Here is a 24,733-nt window from a genome sequence, read left to right on the forward strand (position 1 = left end):
TATTATAGCTTCAAAATATTATTTTATAGAGCTAGCCAAATAGCAGTAAAATAATATAGTTCTTGCCCTACCAGTTACTAAAATATACAAAACTACAATAATTAAGGTAATTTAGTGTTGGTGTCATTTTAAAAGCCATAGAGCAGAAGAATACTCTGAAGCAGACCTGGTAGACTTAGAAAAACATTCATTTATATCACCATACATTATACAAAAATATAAATTTTAGATCGAGTAATAAATGTAAGTTCAAAATCATAACAAATGGAAAAATGTACACAAATCTTTTACTGATATTAAGATTGAGAAAGGCGGGGCGCCTGGGTGGCTCAGTGGGTTAAAGCCTCTGCCTTCGGCTCACGTAATAATCCCAGGATCCTGGGATTGAGCCCCGCATCGGGCTCTCTGCTTCGTGGGGAGCCTGCTTTCTCCTCTCTCTCTGCCTGCCTCTCTGCCAACTTGTGATCTCTGTCTGTCAAATAAATAAATAAATAAACAAATCCTTAAAAAAAAAAAGATTGAGAAAGGCTTTCTACGCTCTAGCTAAAAAGGAAGAATTTACAAAAAAGGATTATTAAGTTTAACTACATTAAAAATTCTATAGATCAATAGAATGTTCTAAATAATATCAAAATATAAATGGATAATTGGGTAAACATTCGTAACAAAAAATAACAAAAACATGATGCCATTTATGTATAAAGAATACATAAAGACATTATAAAGATTAAAAAAAACAAATATCCTAGAATGGACAAAAGACATAAGCAGATAATTCACAAATTTCTCCCCATAAAAATATGACCCATAAATCTGTAAATATTATTTAACCTAAAATAATTTAAAATAAAGTAACTTTTAGATTTATAAAATTGGACAAACTTTTGAGATACGTTTGTTATAAGGAGGGTATGGCGATGAATGTTTATTGCAACATTGTTTACAATAGCCAAGGTATGGAAACAATGTTGGTGTCTCTCAAAAGAAGAATGAGTAAAGAAAATGTGTCTATATATATATATATATATATATATATATATATATATACACACACACATTATATATAACTATATATAAATATGTATAGTTTATACATATTTATGTAAAATATGGTAAAATATTTTTTATGTGGAATCTTTTTTTTTTTTTTAAAGATTTTATTTATTTGACAGAGAGAGACCACAAGTAGGCAGGCAGAGAGAGAGAGAGAGAGAGGAGGAGGAAGCAGGCCCCTTGCCCAGGAGTGAGCCCGAAGCAGAACTCAATCCTAGGACCCCGAGATCATGACCTGAGCTGAAGGCAGGGCTAACCCACTGAGCCATCCAAGCACCCCTATGTGGAATCTTAAAAAGAAATCAAAATCATAGAAACAGAGTAGAATGGTGGAAAATGAGGGATAGAAGAAATGGGGTGATGTTGGTAAAAGAGCACACACTTTCAGTTATAAGATGAATAAGCTTTGAGTATTTAATATACAGTCTGGTGACTATTGTTAAGATACTGTATTGTATACTTGAAATTGCCTGAGAGTAAATCTTAAGCACTTTTATGCACACACAAAAAAAGTAACTATGTAAACTGATGGATGTATTAATTAACTTGGTTGTGATAATCATTTCACTATATAAACATATTTCAAATCCCCATCCTGTACACTTTAAATATATTACAGTTGTATTTTTCAATTATGCCTCTATAAAGCTGGAAGAAAAAAGAGGTTAATTAAGACAATTCAGCTAATGAGACCCTTATGTCTAAAAACAAATACAAAACAGAAAAATAAAACTGCAATGCAACACATCAAATTGAAATAAATTTCAAAAATACCATATGATCCAATAATTTCACTACTGGTTTTTACCCAAAGAAAATGAAAACACTAATCCAAAAAGATATATGGACCCCAATGTTTACTACAGAATTGTTTACAATAGCCAAGATAGGAGGCAACCCAAGTGTCCCTGTATAGGTGAATAGATAAGATGTGGTATATATACACAATGGAAGATTACACACACACACACAAAAAAAAAAAAAAAAAAGAAGAAGAAGTTGCCACTTTTAACAACATGGATGGACCTAGATGGCATTTTTGCTATGTAAAATAGATTGAGAAAGACATATGATTTTACTCATATGTGGAATCTAAAAACCAAAATAAATAAGTAAATAAACAAAAATCAAAATCAGACTTATAAATATAGAAAACAAACTGTTGATTGCCAGAGGAAAGGGAGTAGAGAGATGGGAAAAATAGGTAAAAGGGAGTAGGAGATACAAGCTTCAATTATGGAATGAATAAGTCATGGGAATGAAAGGCATAGCATAGGAAATATAGTCAATGGTATTGTAATAGTGTTGAATGGTAATGGATGATAGCTAAGTTAGCATAGAGAAATGTATAGAGAAGTTGAGTTACTATGTTATATACCTAAAGCTAATTTTGTGTCAACTATATTCAAATAATAAAAAGTTGGAGATGTATATTTAAAATATGTATTCAAAATAAAAAACCAAGAGGAATGAAAAATAAATAATAAAAAAGGGATTGAGGAATGAAACAAGTTCATCAAAATTAAAGAATAAAAAAATTCAAAAATGACAAATTATGAAGTATCCAGAGGGAAATCGATTCAAATAAAAATTCCATAAGAGTCATTAAAATCAAGCAGGAGATTAACTAAGAGACAGTTATGAGATAAAAATAAAGAAATAAGGAAAGAGGGAAAATGACCTTGAAATAAAGAGGAGGCAAAGAAGCTCCAGTATACTTATCCTTGGACCCTTTGAAGAATAATTTAAGAAATAATAAAACAACTAGTATTTAAAAGTATAAATTAAAAATATTTTCTTTTTTTAAGATTTTATTTATTCATTTGTGAGAGAGAGAATGAGAGAGAGAGAGCATGAAAGGGAAGGGGTCAGAGGGAAAAGCAGACTCCCTACTGAGCAGGGAGCCCCATGCAGGGCTCCATCCTGGGACTCCAGAATCATGACCTGAGCCAAAGGTAGTTGCTTAACCAACTGAGCCACCCAGGCTTCCTGAAAATATTTTCATAGGTAAGACTAAACCTAAATGTATGTATTGAAAGGTATTACCATATACCTAGGAATTTGACACAAACAATACTACACATACATGTATTTTCCTTATATACAAAAAATATACATATTATAAATAACATCCACTGTATGTGTGTGTGTGTGTGTGTGTGTGTGTCTGTGTGTGTGTGTGTGTATGAGGGAGAAGAGAGAGCAAAGTGAAACCAACTAAATTACAACAATTTATGAAAAACAATCCTTATCAATCTTATCAAGGACTATAAATATAAACAATGAAAATATACAAATTCCTCAAACTAAGGAAACGATGAGGGAAAAGTCAATAAATTATAACTTAGGAAAGAAAGTATGTTGCTTAAGGTATGGAGATAATCACAAGAAATGAGCATACAAGGTTAAAAGTACCTGCCTTTTCTTTGTGGAGGTAAGGATTTTTTTTGTTTTTGTTTTTATTTTCTTTGTGGAGGTAAGGATTGTCTCAGGCAGAGAGAGACGGGGAAGCAGGCTCCCTGCTGAGACCCTGGGATCATGACCTGAGCCAAAGGCAGAGGCTTTAACCCACTGAGCCACCCAGGCGCCCCTAAGAGCTGTTTTAATATCAGTTGATAAGTAGGGTAATGAGAAATCTTAATTCTGTAGTGTAAATATTTAGAGGGTATATAACTATATTTATGGACAGAATGTAGAAGTAGAAGGATAAACAAGGACAAAGTCACAAGAAGCAAAATTCCAAGAGGTGGGCAGAGGAAATAGAATTCCATAAAAACAGATCACTCAAGTGATTATAAGAACATTTGTAACATGAGAAGGATTCTGGGCCATAGTTAAGGGAGTGTCAGTGAGTGATCAATAAGTTGTCTTACTTGAAGAAATTTTAATTAAAATGAAGATTGAAGGGGCATCTGGGTGGCTCAGTCAGTTAAGTATCTGCTTTCGGTTCAGGTCATGATCCTAGAGTCATGGGATCAGTCACCATGGGGTGGGGCTTCTTGCTCACAGGAAGTCTTCTCCCTCTGCCCCTCCTTCTGCCCCTCCCACCCATTGTACTCTCTTTCCCTTTCTCAAATAAATAAAATCTTTACAAAAATGAAGATTGAAAAGATAGTGTAATTTTGTCAGTTCTCCATTTGTGGGTACTTTGTGTAGCTTCACTAAATGGTGAAAGAAAAAAACAGTTGTTAAAAGAGGTCATGGGAGACTAGCTGATAAAATAAAAATAACATAGGGGTGCCTGGGTGGTTCAGTCATTAAGTGTCTGCCTTCAGCTCAGGTCATGATCCTGGGGTCCTGGGATCGAGTCCTGCATCAGGCTCCCTGCTCAGTGGGAAGCTTTCTTCTCCCTCTCCCATTCCCCCTGCTTGTGTTCCCTACCTCTCTCTCTTTTTATCAAATAAATAAAATCTTTTAAAAAATTAAAATAAAATAAAAATAGCATAGTATCTTAAAGGAAGCACAATCAAGACAAGACTTTAAAATATCTCAAGGGAGAGAGGAAGAGATAGAAATGTGAAGAGATAGAAAGTAATTGTAGAAGGGGAATAAAAAGCTATAACCAAAAAAATGATATAAAGTGGTTGAGCATATGCACTGAGAAACAGGAAAAGAAAGAAAAAGAAAGAAAGGAAGAAAGAAAGGAAGAAAGAAACAAGCAAAAACAGATATGGGGGTAAGCCTTCATGACTTTAAATGACTCTTCTTTCTTGTCTTTTTTTTTTTTTAAGATTTTATTTATTTATTTGACAGAGAGAAATCACAAGTAGATGGAGAGGCAGGCAGAGAGAGAGGAAGGGAAGCAGGCTCCCTGCTGAGCAGAGAGCCCGATGCAGGACTCGATCCCAGGACCTAACCCACTGAGCCACCCAGGAGCCCTCTTCTTTCATGTCTTAGCTGGAATGTTCCATCATAGACACCTTCTTGACCATCCAATGTAGCCTTCTTCCCAACCTGTCTCTTCATATTACAAGATACTGTTAACTTTCCTTTTAGCAGTTACCACATCCTGGATTATCTAGGCCATTTATTTATATATTCCCTTCCTCTATATCCCTAATAGACTATAAAATGTATGAAAATATGAAATCTGACTTAATTGTTTTATACCCAGAACTTATAACAGCCTAAACCATATATATACAAAATAGTTGTATATAGTTATATATGCTGTAGTATGTGTACATGTATGTATATATGACAATATATAATATATATGACTATATATAACAATACATAATACATACTGGTTGAATGAATTAGGAAAATTTAAAAAATAATTTAAATTAATTAATAAAAAGAAAAAAAGAAATTACACTTGAATTCAGAAACCAAGAATAAACAATCAAAAACCCAAATATTGGGCGCCTGGGTGGCTCAGTGGGTTAAGCCGCTGCCTTCAGCTCAGGTCATCATTTCGGGGTCCTGGGATCGAGTCCCGCATCGGGCTCTCTGCTTAGCGGGAAGCCTGCTTCCTCCTCTCTTTCTCTGCCTGTCTCTCTGCCTACTTGTGATCTCTCTCTCTCTCAAATAAATAAATAAAATCTTAAAAATCAACAACAACAACAACAACAAAAAACCCAAATATCAACAATGGAGTAAACATAAGTTTAAGCTCTTGGAATGTTCTTTTCCATTTTTTTAATTTATTTTTAAAGTATAATTAACATATAGTGCTATACTGGTTTCAGGTGTACAATATAATTATTCAGCAATTCTGTACATAACTCAGTGCAATAAGTGCATTCTTAATCCTCTTCACCTATTTTATCCATTCCCCCACCCATCTCCCCTCTGGGAATTCTCTATAGCTTATTTTCTATATTTAAGAGTCTGTGTTTTTGTTTTCCTCTTTATTTACTTGGTTCATTTGTTTTGTCTCTTCAATTCCACATATACATGAAATCATGTGCTATTTGTCATTCTCTGACTGACCTATTTCACTTAGCACTATACCCTCTAAATCCATCCATTTTGTTGCTGCACAGATTTTATTTTTTATGGCAGAGTAATATTCCATTGTGTATGTATGTGTATATATACCACATCTTCTTCATCCATTCATCTGTGGACAGATGTGGCTTGTCTCCATATCTAGCTATTGTAAGTAATGCTACAGTAAACATACTGGTGCATATTATCTTTTCCAATTAATATTTTTGTTCTCTTTGGGTAAATACACAATAGTGAAGTTACTGGATCATATGGCAATCCTATTTTTAATTTTTTTTTTAGGATTTATTTATTTGAGAGAGAGAGAGAGTGGGGGGATGGGCAGAGGGAGAGAATCTTCAAACTCCCCACTGAGTGAAGAGCCTGTTGCCTGGCTCAATCCCAGGAGCCATGACATCATGACCTGATGCAAAACCCAGAGTTGGACACTGATTTGACTGACTGATCCACCCAGGTGCCTCTCTATTTTTAATTTTTTAAGGAACCTCCATACTGTTTTCCATAGTGGGTATACCAGCTTGCATTCTTAGCAGTGGTGCATGAGGCTTCCTTTTTCTCTACCACCTTGCCAAAACACTTGTTATTTCTTGTGTTTTTCATTTTAGTCATTCTGACAGGGAAATCCACACTTTTCATTTTTTCCTTAACCCTTATATAGATCTTAAGTGTTGGACACTAAAGATTTAAATTTTTAATACCCATGTGAGATTAAGAGGAAACATATAGTCAGGGGAGCTGGAAGTGAGATTCTTGCAAAAGCCAAGAGTGCCTCTCTTGTGGCACTAAGCTGTGCCTCTAAAAGGAAACAAGAAATAATTCCATGGACCAGTTTGAAAGAGCAACAAGAGTTTGAGTTAATCAAGGTTATGTTTAAGAAATAGGGACCCCAAGTATATGACCTATTTAACTGATGGATTTCAAATTACATATTCAGAAATGCTACCTCAAAAGTAAAAAAAATTAAGATTCAAAAAACAATTATGAACAAAGAAATCAGAAAAATCTGTTGGTTTATTCAAATAAGCATTAGCAGAAAAACAACAATGACAGTAGAAAAGACTATTTGAAGTGACCCCTTGCACAGGGACCATGTAATTGTTGGAGATCAGAGTTAAATTGTCTATTTTTAGATGCAGGGAGAACTAAGAACATTAACATTAATATAATTAACATTATACTTGTTACCTAAAGAATGCATATAATGTCTTTTTTAATTTCTGAGGAAGCTCTGAAACAAAATTCAAGTATCAGTAGATGCAAGTAATGTAGTGATGTTAGAAATCAGAAAGTGAGAATAAAATTAGAAAAGAAAATGGGGAGTGCAAATAAAAACTAGAAACACATTAGAATCATAATAAATACATTAGTATTTGTAATATGTAACTGTAGTAAGTTTAGTAGTTAAAAAAAAAGTTAAGTACAACAATACCATATGTACAGATGTAAAAATAAATCTATCACATTTATTTATTTATTATTTATTTATTTTGGAAGATTTTTTTTTTTTATTTGGGTGGGGGGACGAGCAGAGGTAGAGGGACAGGCAGACTCTGCACTGAGTGTGGAGCCCAAAGTGTGGCTCAGTCTCATGATCCTGAGATCATGACCTGAGCTTAAATCAAGAGTCAGACGTTCAACTGACTGAGCTACCCAGGTGCCTCTATCATTTTTACATAGAGGTCTATAGGAACGTTTTTTCAAGGAACCATGGAAAGGAGGAGGAGAACTCTCTCTAAAAGAGAAGGAATGTGATAAGCCCTAATTAATGTATGGAAATGTTGAATTACTGTATTATTTTCTTGAAACTAATATAACATTATGTTTTTAATATATATATATTAATATAACATTATATATATATTATATAACAATATAACATTATAACATTATATATATTATTATATATAAATATATATATAATATATAATATATATATATATAACCTTTCCATGGTTCCTCAAGGTGCACTTGAGTTGGGAGAGGAGAGGAAAGAGAGGGAGATGGACAAGAAGATTCCATGAGTGGGATTTTTAACCTACTAAGCCACCCAGGTTGCCCCTATAGTAGTGTATGTTAACTGCGGTGAAACTGATACTTTAAAAATGAAAATAAAACTAAAAAAAAAAAAAAAAAAACAGTGAAAGGAAATGTATGAACAAAGAGAGGAAATTTGATGAAGTAAATGCCTAATGACTTCTATTTATGGGGCAATGTCAACTGTGGGATATGAGAAAGCATAAAAAGGCCAATGTCGAGTGAGAGCTTAGATAAAGACACAGAAAGAGATCTGGATTATAAAAAGTAGTCACCTAAGATGATCATTCATTAACTCATTTATGGTTCATCACCTGTAGTTTGAAACCCAAAATATTCATTAGGAACAGAGTGAATAGATTCTCCTTTCACATGTTCTGAGAAAACTAGAAAATTGGATTTATCTGAATTCCTAGGATAGAAAGGAGTTTGCAGCAGGATTCAAGGGAATGGGAGAATTGAAACTATTAGAACAACTGACTGGGCCCAGACTGGGAAGTGAGGGGAATGAGGTCAAAAATAGAACAAAAGGTGGAAAGGTAAGGACATGTCGCCAACAAGTGATGAAAATACAGATTTCAGGGCAGTTTCTCCTGCTCTGCCTCAATTACCCTCCCAAAGCTACATATTTAGAATCAACTTAGAAAAGAATGCTGAATACTGTATTTAGAAAGAATGTTCAGTGACTTTGAGGATTTTGTAATCTGTAGCTGGGGTGTTAGAAAAGGATTCACAACTCCACAGTGTGGTAACTCATTGGGAAATAGACACATTTCATGTTTTGCAAAAGCTAAACAGCCCAACTTTCTCACAATCTGTAGGTGTCACTGCCAAAGGCATCCACAGAACAGGAATAATATGTGTTCAAACTGCAGTAAAGGAAGAGGAGCAAAATTGAATGTTGGACTCCGATAATCTTTTGCGCTTGAATTGAATCCAGATTCTGTTTAATTTCAGTTCATACAGACTGTGATATATCTCCAATTGTTTTTAAATGGATACAACCTTGTTTCTCACTCTTTTTTTTTTAAACTCCCAGTTCTGTTTTAAGGGTTTTTTTTTCAGACACTACAGTGCTTTTTCTGAAACTTAAGTTTAGCACTTTTAAAGATTTTATTTATTTATTTATTTGACAGAGAGAGAGATCACAAGTAGGCAGAGAGGCAGGCAGAGGGAGAGGGGGAAGCAGACTCCTTGCTGAGCAAAGATCCAGGATGTGGGGCTCCATCCCTGGACCCTGAGACCATGACCTGAGCTAAAGGCAGAGGCTTAACCCACTGAGCCACCCAGGCACCCCAAATTTAGCAGTTTTATATATAAGTTATTCCTTAGTTCCACCCATGTCACATTTCTTTCACTGCATTTGTTTTAGCTTCTTTATAAGAGAACATGTGAGGATGGGGGTTGTAATTGGCAGGACTGTGTTTACCCATAAGCAGTCGATATTTGATAGAATAGTACTTTGTCTCCCACACAGAGTTTAAATGGTCATATATATATATATTTTTTTAATTTCTTTTCAGTGTAACAGTATTCATTGTTTTTCCACCACACCCAGTGCTCCATGCAATCCATGCCCTCTCTAGTACCCACCACCATTTTTAAAAATAATTATAAAAAATATACATTATCTTTTCTGAAGTGTCACTAAATATTCTAATTTTCCTCAACTACTATTTTACTATCAGTAAGAGCCATAATAATGGTAAACATTGATGAATGCTTACTGTGTACTTCACTATGATAAATATGTATATTCTCTCATTTTTATCTTCAGTACAGCTTGATTGTTACATTCTCCATTTCATTATTAAAGAAACTGAGACTCAGAGAGGTCAGATAGGTTGCTCAAGGATACACAAATGAAATTGATTTTGAAGTCAATCCAACTTCATAATCTATGTACCTACTCACTGTTTTGCAAGTCTTTACCCATGTGCTAAACACAGAACAAGACCCAGTCCTTTCCTCATAGGGAAAACAAACAGACCAACTGGAAATAACAATTGCGTGATGCATTGTATTCTTCTAGCTATAAATCAGAAGACGAGGTTATCATTGGGGAATAGAGTAAGCAGAGAAACAAAGTATGAACAGGTGAAGTTTATATTAGAATTGAATGAAACACGGGGATTAGATTGTGGAAGGAGATTATATAAGTGAGAAAACACACGAAGGTGGAGGCTAGAAGGTGAGAATGAGTCAGATCCATTTGGGAGCTCTAACAAAACTATATAAACCCAACAAGATGTTAAGATGAGCATGAGGAAAGTGGCAGCTTATAAAAAAGCCTTAGAAAATGGACAGGAGTTTTTGTTGTGGTGGTGGTTGTGATTGTTGTTGTTGTTGTTCTAAGAAGTAGGAAATGAGGAACTATTCAAGAATTGGAATCATGATGGTAACTTGACAGAAGGAAAAGAAATCTAATATATTTTGGAAGAATGACAGCACTTTTGGATGCCACTTGCAAAGACTCAATCCATGGGGGTCTAACCACCATTGGGAGACCCATTTGATTAGACAGGCTTTGGAAATTCTGGTAAAGGCTGATAGAAACTTGGTAAATTGGTAGAAAGTACTGTATCAGGAAATGGTAAAAAATACTCCTGTAAAACCTGATGTAGCCATTTCTGAGCCTTGGCACAAGCCCTTCAGCATACTGACCATTTAGTACTTCTTCTAGCCTTTTTTGGAGATATGGAGGTTATACTCTGGATGTCTGTGAACAGTTGCAAATGAAATGAAGCATCTCTGTCACTAACATTTTGATGCCTTCTTTCCCAAGCAGGAAGGTCAGAAAAGCAGAAAAAAATCATGGTTAGTTTTTTTTTTTTTTTTTTTAAGATTTTTTAAATTTTATTTATTTGACAGACAGAGATCACAAATAGGTAGAGAGGCAGGCAGAGAGAGAGAGAGGAGGAAGTAGGCTCCCTGCCTAGCAGAGAGCCCGATGTGGGACTCAATCCCCGAACCCTGAGATCATGACCTGAGCTGAAGGCAGAGGCTTAAGCCACTGAGCCACCCAGGCGCCCCATGGTTAGTTTTTTAAACATGACTTTTCCTTTGTGAAGGACCATCCACATAGTCTTACAATGCATTTTGGATTATTACAATGAGCCTATGGAATCTTCTAAAATTCAGCACCCCTTTTCTTAAGAATTAGATACTTTCTAGAATCAGACTTAGAAGGACTTAAGACTTACTAGAGGGAAGTAAGTCTTCCCCTTGTAATGATTAGTTGCCCAGGGAAACATCTTCCAAACTCCTGCTGGAAGGTATGTGTTCTGGGGGCAGAGGGGCAAAGGGTAAAAGGGTTGGAAGTCTTTCCGTTTACTATAAAGTATTCAAACATTCATTCAATACCCTTGTCATCAGTAAAAGGCAGTCCACCCCAAAAGAAGTCTAAAGACCTCCAGTAAAAGACTGTTTGGTTTACCCTTTCCAGAGAATTAATCTCCAGAATTTTCTGGAGGTAAGGGAGAAGCTGATGTTCAGTGGTGTGGAGTAGGTGAGGAGACCAAAATGCCTTTTTCAGTCCCTCCCTTTCTCCCCAGTTCCAGTCACACATGAACCTTTCTGTTTAGATCCATTTAGTCATTAGTTTTCCCACTGCTGGCTTGGATTCTGGCTTTCTCAGGCTGACTATATTGTTTACCAGTTGGCATCTGCTTTCTAGTTTCCTAATAGTTCTTGCTATTGTCTCTTGTCCAGTTCTGTTCTTTCTATCCTAGAATGTTTAGATCTTTAAAAGAAAAAAAAATGCATCTATAGTGTTAGTGGGACTTGGAAAAGGAGAAAAATTTTATATATGTGACAACCTATCATCTTAGTCCAGAAACCCACTGAAATTTATTAGGGTTGTGAAAGTTTTCTCTTTATGGTATTTTGAAGTTTAGATTATTCATTAATGTTTTCTTCATAAATTGTGCTCTCTTTTCCTTTTCTAACCTTAGGTAAATTCTCTCTAAGCAGTATCTTGACTGAACCTAAACAGTTCCCACATTTCATGGTTTATGTAACACTTGAGAACATCTAATTTTTTTTCTCCTCATCTGAACAGGAGCTAGGCTCTAGGTAAAACTTTCTAGATATTTAATTGTACCTTGTGTGATCACTTAAGATGTATCTTTTAATCATTGCTGAAAAATTATTTTTGTAAAGATTTTATTTATTTATTTATTTGATAGAGAGAGAGAGATCACAAGTAGGCAGAGAAGCAGGCAGAGAGAGAGGGGGAAACAGGCTCCCTGCCAAGCAGAGAGCCCAGTGCGGGCTCAATCCCAGGACCCTGAGATCACGACCTGAGCAGAAGGCAGAGGCTTAACTGAGCCACCCAGGTGCCCCCACTGCTGAAAAACTGTGAGGAAAATGATAAAAAATGATAACTCCCCCTTAAATAAGAAAAAAAAAATCATATTCATATTTGCCCCCAAATTATGCTAAGTATGTATCAACTTTAATGTCAGTATTAATAAAGTTAAAGAATTAAAAATACCTAGATAAAGGTAATGCTGATTTAAGTACTATTATTATTATCATCATCATTATTATTTTTAGACAGAGAAAGGGTGTGCAAGTGGGGGAGAGGGGCAGAAGGAGAAGGAGAGGGAGAGAGAATCTTAAGCAGGCCCCAACCCCAGCATGAGCCCAATGCAGGACTGGCTCTCAAGACCCTGAGATCATGACCTGCACTGAAATCAAGAGTGGGACTCTTAAGCAACTGAGATGCCCAGGTGCCCCTAAGCACGAATTTATTTATTCAGAAACATACCAGAAGCTCTATCTATCCTCATCAACTATATATTTTAAGATACAACATGATGTCAATTTCTTTTTTAAAATATATATTATTTTGACAAGATTTATAGGCTTTTGTAAAATTTTTGCTGGTTCATTTGTGGAATATCTACTGAATATCAGGCACTGACTTTGGTATGAATGATATACCAAAATCTACAATGGAAGATTTTGAACTAGAACAGCACAAGACACAATGGGAGAAGAGATGAGGAGAATAGGAAAATGGGCAGCAGAGCAGAAAGGTCAAAGAAAAACATCTAAAAGAATGAAAATAGGAGTAGACATGGTGGCAGCAGAAAGTCAGCTCTGAGAGACTCCAGAATCTTGCTAAGAGTTGAGATAAAAATAGGGAAAGTAAAGATATGGAAGTTTTTCTCACCTGGGCTACTTATGCCCAGCCATAGGAGAGACTATCACACATGTCGAATGAAGACCTCTGTTGGGCTGTGTACCAGAAAACAGAAAGACGGGAAGGTCTTTCATTGTCAGATTGTCTGCATTTTTAGTTGCATTAATGGCCCAGTTCTGCGTTTATGAGAATGATGTCATGAAGAAAACTTTGGAGAGAAAAGGTTGCAAAAAATGTGTTTATTTGTATGTCAAATCATGTATGCTGATATCTTTTATCAAAATGAGGCCAAGTTCTTTTTTCCTAATAACTTCCTTCTGAAATTTTGAAGACTTACATTTATCAGTAAGAAAAAAAAGAAGTGCTTATAAACACTAACAAGGTACTTTGGTTATTTACAAATTTAGGTAACCTATTTGTTAATAAATACCACTTTTCTGGTGATGGGCCAAATGTGGATAATCACATGGTTAATCAAATGTCCCTAAAATACTGCAATTTGAAAAATTTTAATTAGTGTTTTAAGCCCAACTGTATGTATGATAAACATGGGAAAAATACAGCTTTTTGTTTCATTTTAATTAGTTACCCAAAATGTACATGCACATGCTGCATTTTCCAAAAGGGTTAGAAATGACTTATTTATCTTGTGTTGTATTTATCTTGTGTTGTGTATTTATTTATCTTGGGTTGTAGTATTATGTAATACTACAACCAGCAATTCTTCTGATTTTATATTTCTATAATATTCCTAGGATGTTCTGAGAATGTTGATCCAATCCATTAGCTAAGCCTACAAATGGAACAGTTTTCGTAAGGCATCTTGCCACTCTATCCATTTTAAGCATGACCTGTTGCATTCAAGAGTTAACCTAAAACAGAGGAGTGTATGGATCCAAAGAGCACTGAGGCACTGAACCCTCAGGTTTCCTTATGTTCAGAATGTGCAAGGAATAATTGGGCAATGGGAGGAGGTACTTTGGAAACCATCCAATTGGGACGCCTGGGTAGTTCAGTGAGTTAAGCCTCTGCCTTCAGCTCAGGTCGTGATCCCAGGGTCATGGGCTCAAGTCATGATCCCAGGATCCTGGGATCTAGCCCCGCATCGGCTCTCTGCTCAGCAGGGAGCCTGCTTCCCCCTTTCTCTCTGCCTGCCTCTCTGCCTGCTTGTGATCTCTGTCTGTCAAACTCATAAGTACTCATGTAGAAATAAATATTTATCTGTAGAAGAGGAGTCCTTGGATGCCACAGCTACAGAGTGATGGCAGATGTATTACTAGATCTGGGACTGGAGGTATATTTGTTCTTCATTCTTCACATACTTCCCACTGGACACAGGCTTGTTTTCAAGAAAAGTTTTTGCCTCACCTTCCTTTTCTTTAAAATACATTTCTGAGAAGAGGAATAGAAAATGGGCAGAGAGGATTAAAAACTCACCTTGCTTCTTATTCAGCTAGGGCTTCGGAATTAAAGCTTTTCTAGAAGTATAGTTGGAATGAATAAAAATTCATGTGTTCTATGTCTCACACATTCTTGTTAAATATGGAATTTCTTTGCATACGGTTTATTTTGCTTTCTGAGGTAAAAGATTTATATTCTAATATAATACGTTTACAACAATAGCAGTTTAAATGTTTTAGCCCACGTAGCAAAAAGAATAAGAAATATTAATAAGCTTTACATTTTTCCTTTTAAAAGCAGTATTATGTGATATGATTTAAACTATAAAGGCAGAGAAATGTAATTTTTGTTTTACTTGATAAGACTCCTGACTTTTTCTCATATGTATTAAATATACACATAAATATCTAGCAAATAATTGAAAATGTGAAACACGTGGAGCATTAAGATTTAAAAGAACATTCTGGCTTTCTAATTAATAACTTTAAGAAGACATTCATGTTATATTTGAAATAAATATTATATCAGGGAGGAAGGGTTATTTTTCTGTACTCTATGATAATGGCTCACTTTTTTTCATCTTGTTGGGCAGCATGTGAGAGCAATTTTAAGGCATTACCTTTGTCTTTTCCATGAATATTCTCCTTGTAAAAATGAGATTTATTTTATTTTGTCGAGTCTTAAATCACTGGAATCATTATTCACTAATGCTGAGTAGAAATGCTTTAACATAAATAGAATGATTCTGTATGCTAGTTATTTTTTACATGATAAAAATTTACATATATTTTGACATGATAAGTAATGGGTAAAAATTCAGCTTATGTAACATCTTAGTAATTGTTCATTAAAATCAACCGAGAGTGAGAGCACAGATACTCTTCCCTGAAATTTAGCATTTCAATGTCTGGCTGAGGTGAATTTATGAGACAGCTATGTCAATTTCCAAGTGGCAAAACAGTACTGTATTCTATGAATCTGCAGAGATTACAGGCGGATGTAATTAAATTATGCATTTTCTGAAGCACAGGAGATTAAACTATTAGAAATGTGGGCATAAACAAAAACTACCCAAATGAGAACATACAAAGGCTATTTATTCAGAGCCTGCTATAACAAAGGAGCTACCATCACTTACTTTTGGCAGAGACTCAAAGGCAGGCAGAGAAGATGGAAAGATTTAAAATGGAAAACGAAACAAAACAGCAACCAAAAACCTTTAGGCATCTCTGATTGGAGACTGTTGACATAAGAAAGAGGCAGGCTAACTAAAAGCAGGGCGTCATATACTATGGGTTTGGGGAACATTTTTTACTTTCTCTAATTGTTACTGAATTTAAAGTAAGGCATATACGAGTAAACCAGCTGTTATTGTCAAAGGCTTGACCATTCTTGGTCAGTTGAGCAGAGCCTATGGTTTTGTTTCCTGACCTAGTTGCTGCAGTTCCTGGGTCAAAGCTCTATTATTATATTTAGTCTGGCCATTGTCCATTTGTACGTTCAGTCTCTCAGAAATGTAACTGATAATAATATCTTTGGGATGGTGATGTATAGATTATTATATAAACAATACTGAATTGATTTTATATTTAAAAACAAAATATTTATTTTTATAGAAAACAGAAGCAATATGTGATAATCTTCATCCTAAACCAATGGTCCAATGAGTTTAAAACTGATTTTAATCACAGGAAATAAACTGAGGGTTGCTGGAGGGGAGAGGAGGGGGGGATCGGGTAACTGGGTAATGGTCATTAAGGAGAGCATGTGATATAATGAGCACTAGTTGTAATATAAGACTGATGAATCACAGACCTGTACCTCTGAAACCAATAATATATTACATATTAATTAATTGAATTTAAATTAAAAAATACTAAGTACAGGGGCGCCTGGGTGGCTCAGTGGTTTGGGCTGCTGCCTTCGGCTCAGGTCATGATCTCAGGGTCCGGGGATCGAGCCCCGCATGGGACTCCCTGCTCCGCAGGAAGCCTGCTTCCCTCTCTCTCTCTCTATGCCTGCCTCTCTGCCTACTTGTGATCTCTGTCTGTCAAATAAATAAATAAAAATTAAAAAAAAATACTAAGTACAAAGAAACAAAAAATAAAAGTAACTGGTTTAAAAAAAAAAAAAAGAGAAGCAGTGAAACATTTCAATAGATAGACCTCTGTGAATATAACTAATTTTATCAGTCTTATTCCTGCTGTGTTTCAAGAGCTCTTAATTAGTGCAGCTTGGAGTTTATTTGCTCTTTTACAGTACTTTGATGAATATATTCTATAAATAGGATTTCCCCCTCACACATTTGATGTCTTAAATTCTCATTCCTATGTCGAATTCCCTCTTTTCTAAAACTTTTAATGCCTTACTCTCAACCTTGTCATGTTCTCTCATCTCAAATCCTTCCATTTTCCCATCTGTTGTCATTTTATTTTTCTTTTCTTAGATAACTTAGACCAGTTGGCCTGTATGATAATCACTGTCCTATGAAAATCTTGATCTGTCTCTTTGTGCCCTCATGACACCAACCATTGTCTTTCATCCTTTGCTTGGGCTTTCAGATTTGGAGTTTCATCCATTCTTTTCTTATGATCAGGTGGTGTTTTTGTACCAGAAGATTTATGGAGGGAGGGAGCCTCAGAGAGATACTAAATTCTTGTTATTCTCGTATGTAGTTGCTTAAGTCATTCTTAATTTGAGGTAAGAGGGATCCTCTCGCTAGTTAAATTCGCTTACTTTTCTCTGTGTTTTGGGGTTCTCTAACTTGGTTACAGATGCTTGCCTCTACAGGTTCCAGCCCTCACTTGGAACGCGTACTTACCTTGAAAGCAGTGTTTGATATTTATGTTTTTGTGACCATATTCTGTGATTGTGAGTGGGAGTTTATCTCAGTGCCCCTACCTTATCTGTCACAGACTCATTAACCAGGTCACTTCTGGCTTGTCTTTCCAGCAGGGGCACTGATCATTCAGGTACAACTATATAAATATTAATTATCACTATTACTGTAATTAACATGATTTTTAAAACATGAGACTGTCTTCTTTTGTTCATACAGTGGCAGAATGGCTATTTAATTTTATTTTCTCCATGGAAAGTTACTCAGGGCTTTCAGATTTTAATGTTTATTTTGTTAGATTCTATTTTTATCATAAACATAGAATTTATGTCACAGATTCTAAGTCATGGAGCTTTATTGGATTCAAATTTTTATTGTGTATAATAACAAAAGAAAAACAAATAAAAGAAAAAAGAAAAGAAAGAGCCATAACAATCCCGTTATTGTAGAAGCCAAAACAAAGTTTTAAATTAGATATTTTTGGCGTTTAAATGCTTTAGAAGGGAGAGATGAATTTAAGGTTTCCTTGGGAAAACATTCTGAACCCCCTCAAATTCCATCATTGTCTTCAAATAATATTTCCTTATTTCCTACAGGGAAAACTTAAAATTTCAAGAAAAGTTTCCATCAAATTTGCAATCTGATATAATTGATATCATGCAAGAAAAAAAGAAATAGAAATGAAAACAAATTATTTGTAAGAATAAAAATATTAAGTATATTATTTTACTCTTTGAACAGTAGAAGTCATTTTTGTTTACCCTAATTTATCCACATATATAGAGAACTTATTCAAACTTGTTTTGAGAATAATTTATTGTAAACTATTTGGGACCCACATAGTGTTTTTAAAGTTCACTAACATATCATGGCATTGAAAAAAGAATCTGAATTAATTCATGTAGGATATTTCATGGAAGTCTGGACATTTCTGTTTAAACAGATACCAAAGCTACCTGGGGATTCTTCTCCAAGTACATAGTTTGAAGGCAAAACAAAGTGCAGTGATATACAAAGGCCAAGAAGATAGTAAGAGAAGTCAAAGAGTCATTGAATTATTTGTTCATTCACGTACTCATTTATTTATGCATGTATTTAAAAATATTTAGTGAGCACCTATAATACACTGGGTTCTGTTCTTCATATAAAAAACAAAATCTAGATTTTGATTCAATATCTACACTCAAGGACTTGTAGTAATTAGGGGAGGAATAAATGTAAGAATTAGGAACCCAGGAAGTGACCAGCTATGTGCTAAGAATTAATAAAGACTTCACAGAAAAGAAACTACTTGAATTCAAATCTTGAAGAATGAGTGGGAGTTTCCCAGGTGAAGAGGAAGTAAAGCACCCCAGAGAAGGAACATGAAATGTAGCGCATGATTAGAAGGAAAGTAGCTGGAGAGAGTACTGGTATGAGTCGGGAGAATATCATGAAGGGTTTCGAATTGGAACTTCACCTTATAAAAACCTGAGGAGGTCAAATGTTTTAAGATGACTCTCATGGGTTGTATATGAAAAATAAAGGAGGGGCGCCTGGGTGGCTCAGTGGGTTAAGCCGCTGCCTTCGGCTCGGGTCATGATCTCAGGGTCCTGGGATCGAGTCCCGCATCGGGCTCTCTGCTCGGCGGGGAGCCTGCTTTCTCCCCTCTCTCTCTCTGCCTACTTGTGATCTCTCTCTGTCAAATAAATAAATAAAATCTTTAAAAAAAAAAAAAAAAAAAAAAAAAAAAAAAAAAAAAAATAAAGGAAAATAATTGTGCCATTTTTTTTTTCTACTGGAGTGTGAATTTAGGAATAAGGTAATTTTGAGGATATTGAGTCCAAGTACATATATTTTGGATTTCAGATAAAACATGCAAGCAGAAGTATCTAATTTCCTATTGGAATAAAGGAACTAGAGTTCAAGGTATTATTAGGTACAGATCCAAATCTGGGAATTATTCTCAGAGAGGTAACTGCTAAAGCTATAAGAGTCAATGAGTTTTCAAGGTAGGCTGTCTGAAAAAAAGAAGAAAAGGAGACTATAGTCTGGATATTAGAATCTATTTAAAAATTTAAAATATAATATCAAATATTCATTTAGTCTGCTTTTCTTTCATAAATTATTAAAATGTTCTTGTACATTGTCTATTCTTCTTATAGAAATGTGATAAAATATAATTTTATGATATTTTAATTCCCTAGGAATAGGAATATTTTATAGGTATCCCAGGGAATCCCTGAAGACCCAACTTGCCATGTCTTTATGGAAAATAGAGCTGTAATTCCCTCACTGTTTTCTTACTTTTTCCCCTAGATTGGAGAGTAGTGGTCTAGAAGAACATATACCCATACTTTCAGTAGTTCTTACATAGAACAAAAACAGGAATGGAGATTTAACTTTAAATCTGTACCACAATACCCTTATTTTCAGTAGAGAGAAATAATAGCCTCAGAGTTTGAGCAACGAAAGGTTTTTTATTTTCTTTTATTATTTTCTTTTATATTTTCTTTTATTTTTAAGTAGAGGCTAGAACATCTTATATTATTAGAAAGAAATTTCAGTAAGTTTCACTAGAGATACCAAAATAAAAATAAATAAATTAATTTTATTTATATTTATTTATTTATTTATATTATATATATATATATATATATATATATATATATATATATTTTTTTTTTTTTTTTTTTTGGTCTGGTGTTTAGCAATATTGGTTTTGGAATCTAACACATAAGCGTTAAATCCTGACTTTGTCACTAGATGTTTTTTTGTGGTGTGGACACAGAACTTGTCTGATCTCATTTAATTTCTTTCTTTCTTTCTTTCTTTCTTTCTTTCTTTCTTTCTTTCTTTCTTTCTTTTTTGTCATTAAAATGAAGAAAGCAAAACCTACCTGATATGTTTGGTGTGAAAATTCTATGAATAATGCATATAAAAAATGCCTGGTGCAGAGTAAGGACACAATAAAGAGTAACTGTTATTATCAAATGACTTCAATTTCTTAAAAAATAATGTGAAAAAGACTTAGGAGAGACTTAGTGTGGTATTTTAAATCCTTACAGAATCCCACAAGACCTAAACTAAGAGGACATGGGACACACCCACATGATGCATGGTGGGTGAATTAAAAAATTTATAGTCAACACCTAATGGCAGACAGGTTTAAAATATTTTGGCCATAAAATGGCACGGATCAGTCATCACAGATATAAATTTATTGTTCAATAATATTAAAAGGAATTCAAAGGATAAAATACAGTTTAGGGGATACAGATCTTATAGAAAGAGGAATAAGTTATATTTTTGCCAGAAATGCAATACAAGCTCATCAAGTAGGCATTTCTAGTATATTTCCAAACAGGAAAGTACTTAAGGATGTTGTTTTAGACAAGTATAAAATTGGGTTTGTATACTCTTGATTTTTCTCAATTAAAAAATGTGATCATAAATCAGTGAAACTCTACGTTAAAAAAAAAAAAAAAAAAAAAAAAAAAACAAACTACTCCATCCGATTACATTTGTAGGCACACCATAACTAACATCATGATATCCCTTGAGGTCTACCTCCTACAAAATATTAGATTAGAAAGGGCAGATTCAAGCATTGCAAGAGGGTCAATTTGCCAGCTGGCCATCGTGTGTTTGACTGGTGTTTAACAATGAGTATTGGCTGACCTCTGCTGAAGAACATGGATGGTATCTGGGTACCTGAGGCAATTGCAATCCACAAGTGAAAACACAATCTCTCAGATTTGTAATGGAATACCAAGAGATGTCAAGGTGATTCACATCACATAAATGTCACCTACTCTGACAGCTGGCAGGACATCTGCCCGTGGTGCTTTTCTTCCAGTTTTCTCCTTGTATAATGAAACAACTTTAAGATGCCGGTAGGAACTGGTAGTCTTTTCCAGTGCACCCATTGAAATAAACATTTTATATTTCAAATCTGGCTCATTTGTTGTAACTTAGGGCAGATACTGAATTACAATTGCTCTTGATGAGAACAAAACTGACTTTATATAGGTACACAGAAAAATTAACCTCAAAAAAAGACATGAGTAGCTTTACAGTACTCTCTTAATCACTGCATTGATCGGGGAATTGCCGATGTGGGGTTTACTAAAAGACAATCTCTAATGTATTTCCAAAGCATAATGTCTTACTCCATCTTGTCTGTGGGGTTTTGCTTGTTTTTGTTTTTTGTCTTAACTGTCCTTTACTTAGTATTGTCATTAAATTATTTGTCTTCCTTTAATTATTTGGGCTCTATTGTTTTCTGCTATCCAGATGGCTACTTTATGTTTGCTATTTTCCATGGTAAGTACTTGTCAACATACCTTCTGGTTTCTTTCCTTCCACTTCTCTACCCTCAATATATTAGGTTATATTTGTCAATTTTGTCCTTTTCTTTCCACAGTCTGCTTCTCTTATCTTATCCCATAATAGTCTTATTTTTCATTCACCCATTCTCTCTATTTTTCTACCCTTCTCCTATTTCTCTGTCAACATTTATATCTTCTGTATGACCATCTTTATCAGTATCTCACCAATGATTCTTCACCTTCACTTTTCCCCTTTCATTTTTTTACCTCCCTTTTACAGGGGATTTCTTATACCTTCTCTATGCCCTCCCCTTTTCCTTACATCCCTTTTCATCCTTTTATCCTTATCATCCCTTTTCCCACAGCTTTCTTGGTTCACACCTGGTAAGTATTTATTGAGGTTCACAATATGTCTGCAACACAGAGACCTATCATCCCTTTTCCCACAGCTTTCTTGGTTCACACCTGGTAAGTATTTATTGAGGTTCACAATATGTCTGCAACACAGAGACCTAAAGATAGTATGACACAGACCTTGCCTTCAAGAAGTCTCCCTTCTAGAAGAAACAGACACATATATCAGCCAATCCTTAAAAATGTTAGAAAGTGCAGAGATACAGACACAGGGTTTTACAGAATCCCTAGAGAATGGTGCTATGGGTTGGGGGAGGGTGGCAACAGCAATATTTTCCAGATGATGTATTACCACAGCTAAGTCTTAAGGGAAGTACTCAACTAAGTATTTCCCCTCTTGAGTGGGGAAGAGTACTTCCCTCAAGAGGGGTGGGAAGACCTCTCTACCTAGAGAGGGTGGTTAGAAATAGACTCAGAGACATGAAATATAATTTGTGGTACAGAGACATGTAAGCACTTTGTGTAAATGGTTGCAGACAATGTGCAAAGGGAGCTGGGGGAAATGGGCTCACTGTAAAGGGAATTATTTGCCATGCAGAGAAATATGAACATGAACAGAAACTTTGGAAGCCTTTGAAGCAGGAAATGTTCACATCAGATAATCATATGGACCATATGTTCTTGGATGTATTTAGGGATAGGTTTGAGGGTTACAAGAAAGGAGTTAGGGGTCTTAGTTGAAGGCTTTTTTATGAGAATCTGCATCAGAATTGCAAGGAGGAAGCCAGAGAGAACAGGCTTAAGAATTATTTTGATGCAAACATTGGCAGCATTGAATTGCCATTTGAATAGAGGGAATGAGGGGGAGGATGATTCTTGGAATCTACACTTAGTGATTAGATGGACACTGATGGCAAAAGTTGAGAGAAGGAACACGGCAGAGGAACTGGTTCATCTTTTGTTCTCCCCCCTTAACAGGTCTTCCAACAATATTGATAACTTGCGTTTTTTTTAAGTGCACTATAATTTTTAAAGCTCTCAGCCATCCATGAGTTAATTTAATCCTCATAAGAATCCTCTGAAATTGACTGAGCAGGTGATATTAGCCACAATTTTCAGGCAAGAGCCCTGAAAAAGCCTCTCCTCAGATGTATATACCAGGGACAGAGGTATTTAAATGCTCAGAATGTTTTCAATGAGGCAGCCTCACATAGTAGTCTAGCAGTCAGGCTACTGACATCTCCTCTAGGCCCAGGTAGCACAGCCAGGAAGTCACTGCCTTTGCAAACAGGAACAAGTTTAAAGAGGAGGATCCTTATCAGATGCATTGTCAACCTCTTACTCTGTCCCAGTAACGCGTACTGTTCAGCTTCTCTCCTACACAGAAAGTTGTCGTCCCAGCCCTCCCCACCCCTGCAGAAGGAACACCTTCAAATAAGAGGAAGCAAATTGATTGGTTTAGAATTCACCCATAAAACCATACGTTTCATATACTCATACTATTTTGGATATCATGTTTTATGCATGTGTTACAAATAGGCTTGAGACCATTATTAGGGATTCCCAGATTCAACCCAATAATCTCTTCCCATTTATTGCACACTTTTTTGTGTGTTCCTGTAGAGTTGTATTACAGACACAGATGTTATTTTAGAAGCAATGCGCAAATGGTTGGTATAAAAGAAAGGCTTCTGTGTTCTCCCAGCCCAGCTGAAAATCAGAGAAATCACTTTTCTGGTAGCAGTAACAACACAGGGGAGTCTGAGGATAACAAAGGCCTTCCCTGCACAGCACTCGTGTTCGTTTCTAATGATGGGTGAACACACGCAGGAGGCAGAACACAGCACTGTGATCCTGTGCCCCTCAACGTAGCTGAATCCACTTTGTCATGAGAAGGTATCATTTCATCATGCTTTATATTTCGAGGTGGTGTGCGCTGGTGAGGCTCCTTGTTTAAATGTAATCTTTGTTCTTCATTCTCATTACTATTAAAATTATGTTTAGATTTAAAGTTTATGTTTAACATGATGTACATTATAAGAATTGAGTATTTACCTGTTCAGTAGGTGAATAAGGAAGAGAAAATGCATTGAATTGTGATTCCTGTGAGGACCTTGGCAATGGCCTAACCTCATAAACTAATAGAAGGTACCTGTCAAATTGTACTTCACAGCCTAAAATCTTGGTCTGCAAGTGAGAAATTGATCAGAATTGATCCAAGTGTTGTTTACATTAACCGGTGTTTATTCTTTTAACCAGATTTATTCTCAAACCCAAAGGGCCTAATACTCTAGAAAAGTGAATTTGTCACACAGCATTTTTCTGTGAAGATCTAGATTTTTCTGATTGTGTTAAAGTTTGGAACTACTCTATAAATCCTATGCATCTCTATACTATCTCAGAAATAAAGACCTGGTCAAATAATTTCTTTCCTAAACTAAATGAATTCAGCCACGTATATGTGGACAGTCTGAACAAAAGTAAACCCAGGAGTTAACTAGGGTAGTTGTTCTCAAACTGTAATCAGAAATACCTGGGGAGATTTTTTTTTTAAGATATTATTCATGTATTTGACAGACAGATCACAAGTAGGCAGAGAGGCAGGCAGAGAGAGCGAGAGAGAGAGAGAAGGAAGCAGGC

At 35.3% G+C, this 24,733-nt stretch overlaps 1 protein-coding gene across 2 annotated transcripts in view; it reads left to right on the plus strand.

Moving 5' to 3' along the window:
* CTNNA3 (catenin alpha 3) overlaps positions 1-24,733 on the plus strand; it is a 1,866,967-nt gene that overhangs the window by 1,735,786 nt on the left and 106,448 nt on the right. The window lies entirely within an intron of this gene.

Source organism: Mustela lutreola, chromosome 4 (assembly GCF_030435805.1).
Source record: "Mustela lutreola isolate mMusLut2 chromosome 4, mMusLut2.pri, whole genome shotgun sequence".
Lineage (NCBI taxonomy): Eukaryota > Metazoa > Chordata > Mammalia > Carnivora > Mustelidae > Mustela > Mustela lutreola.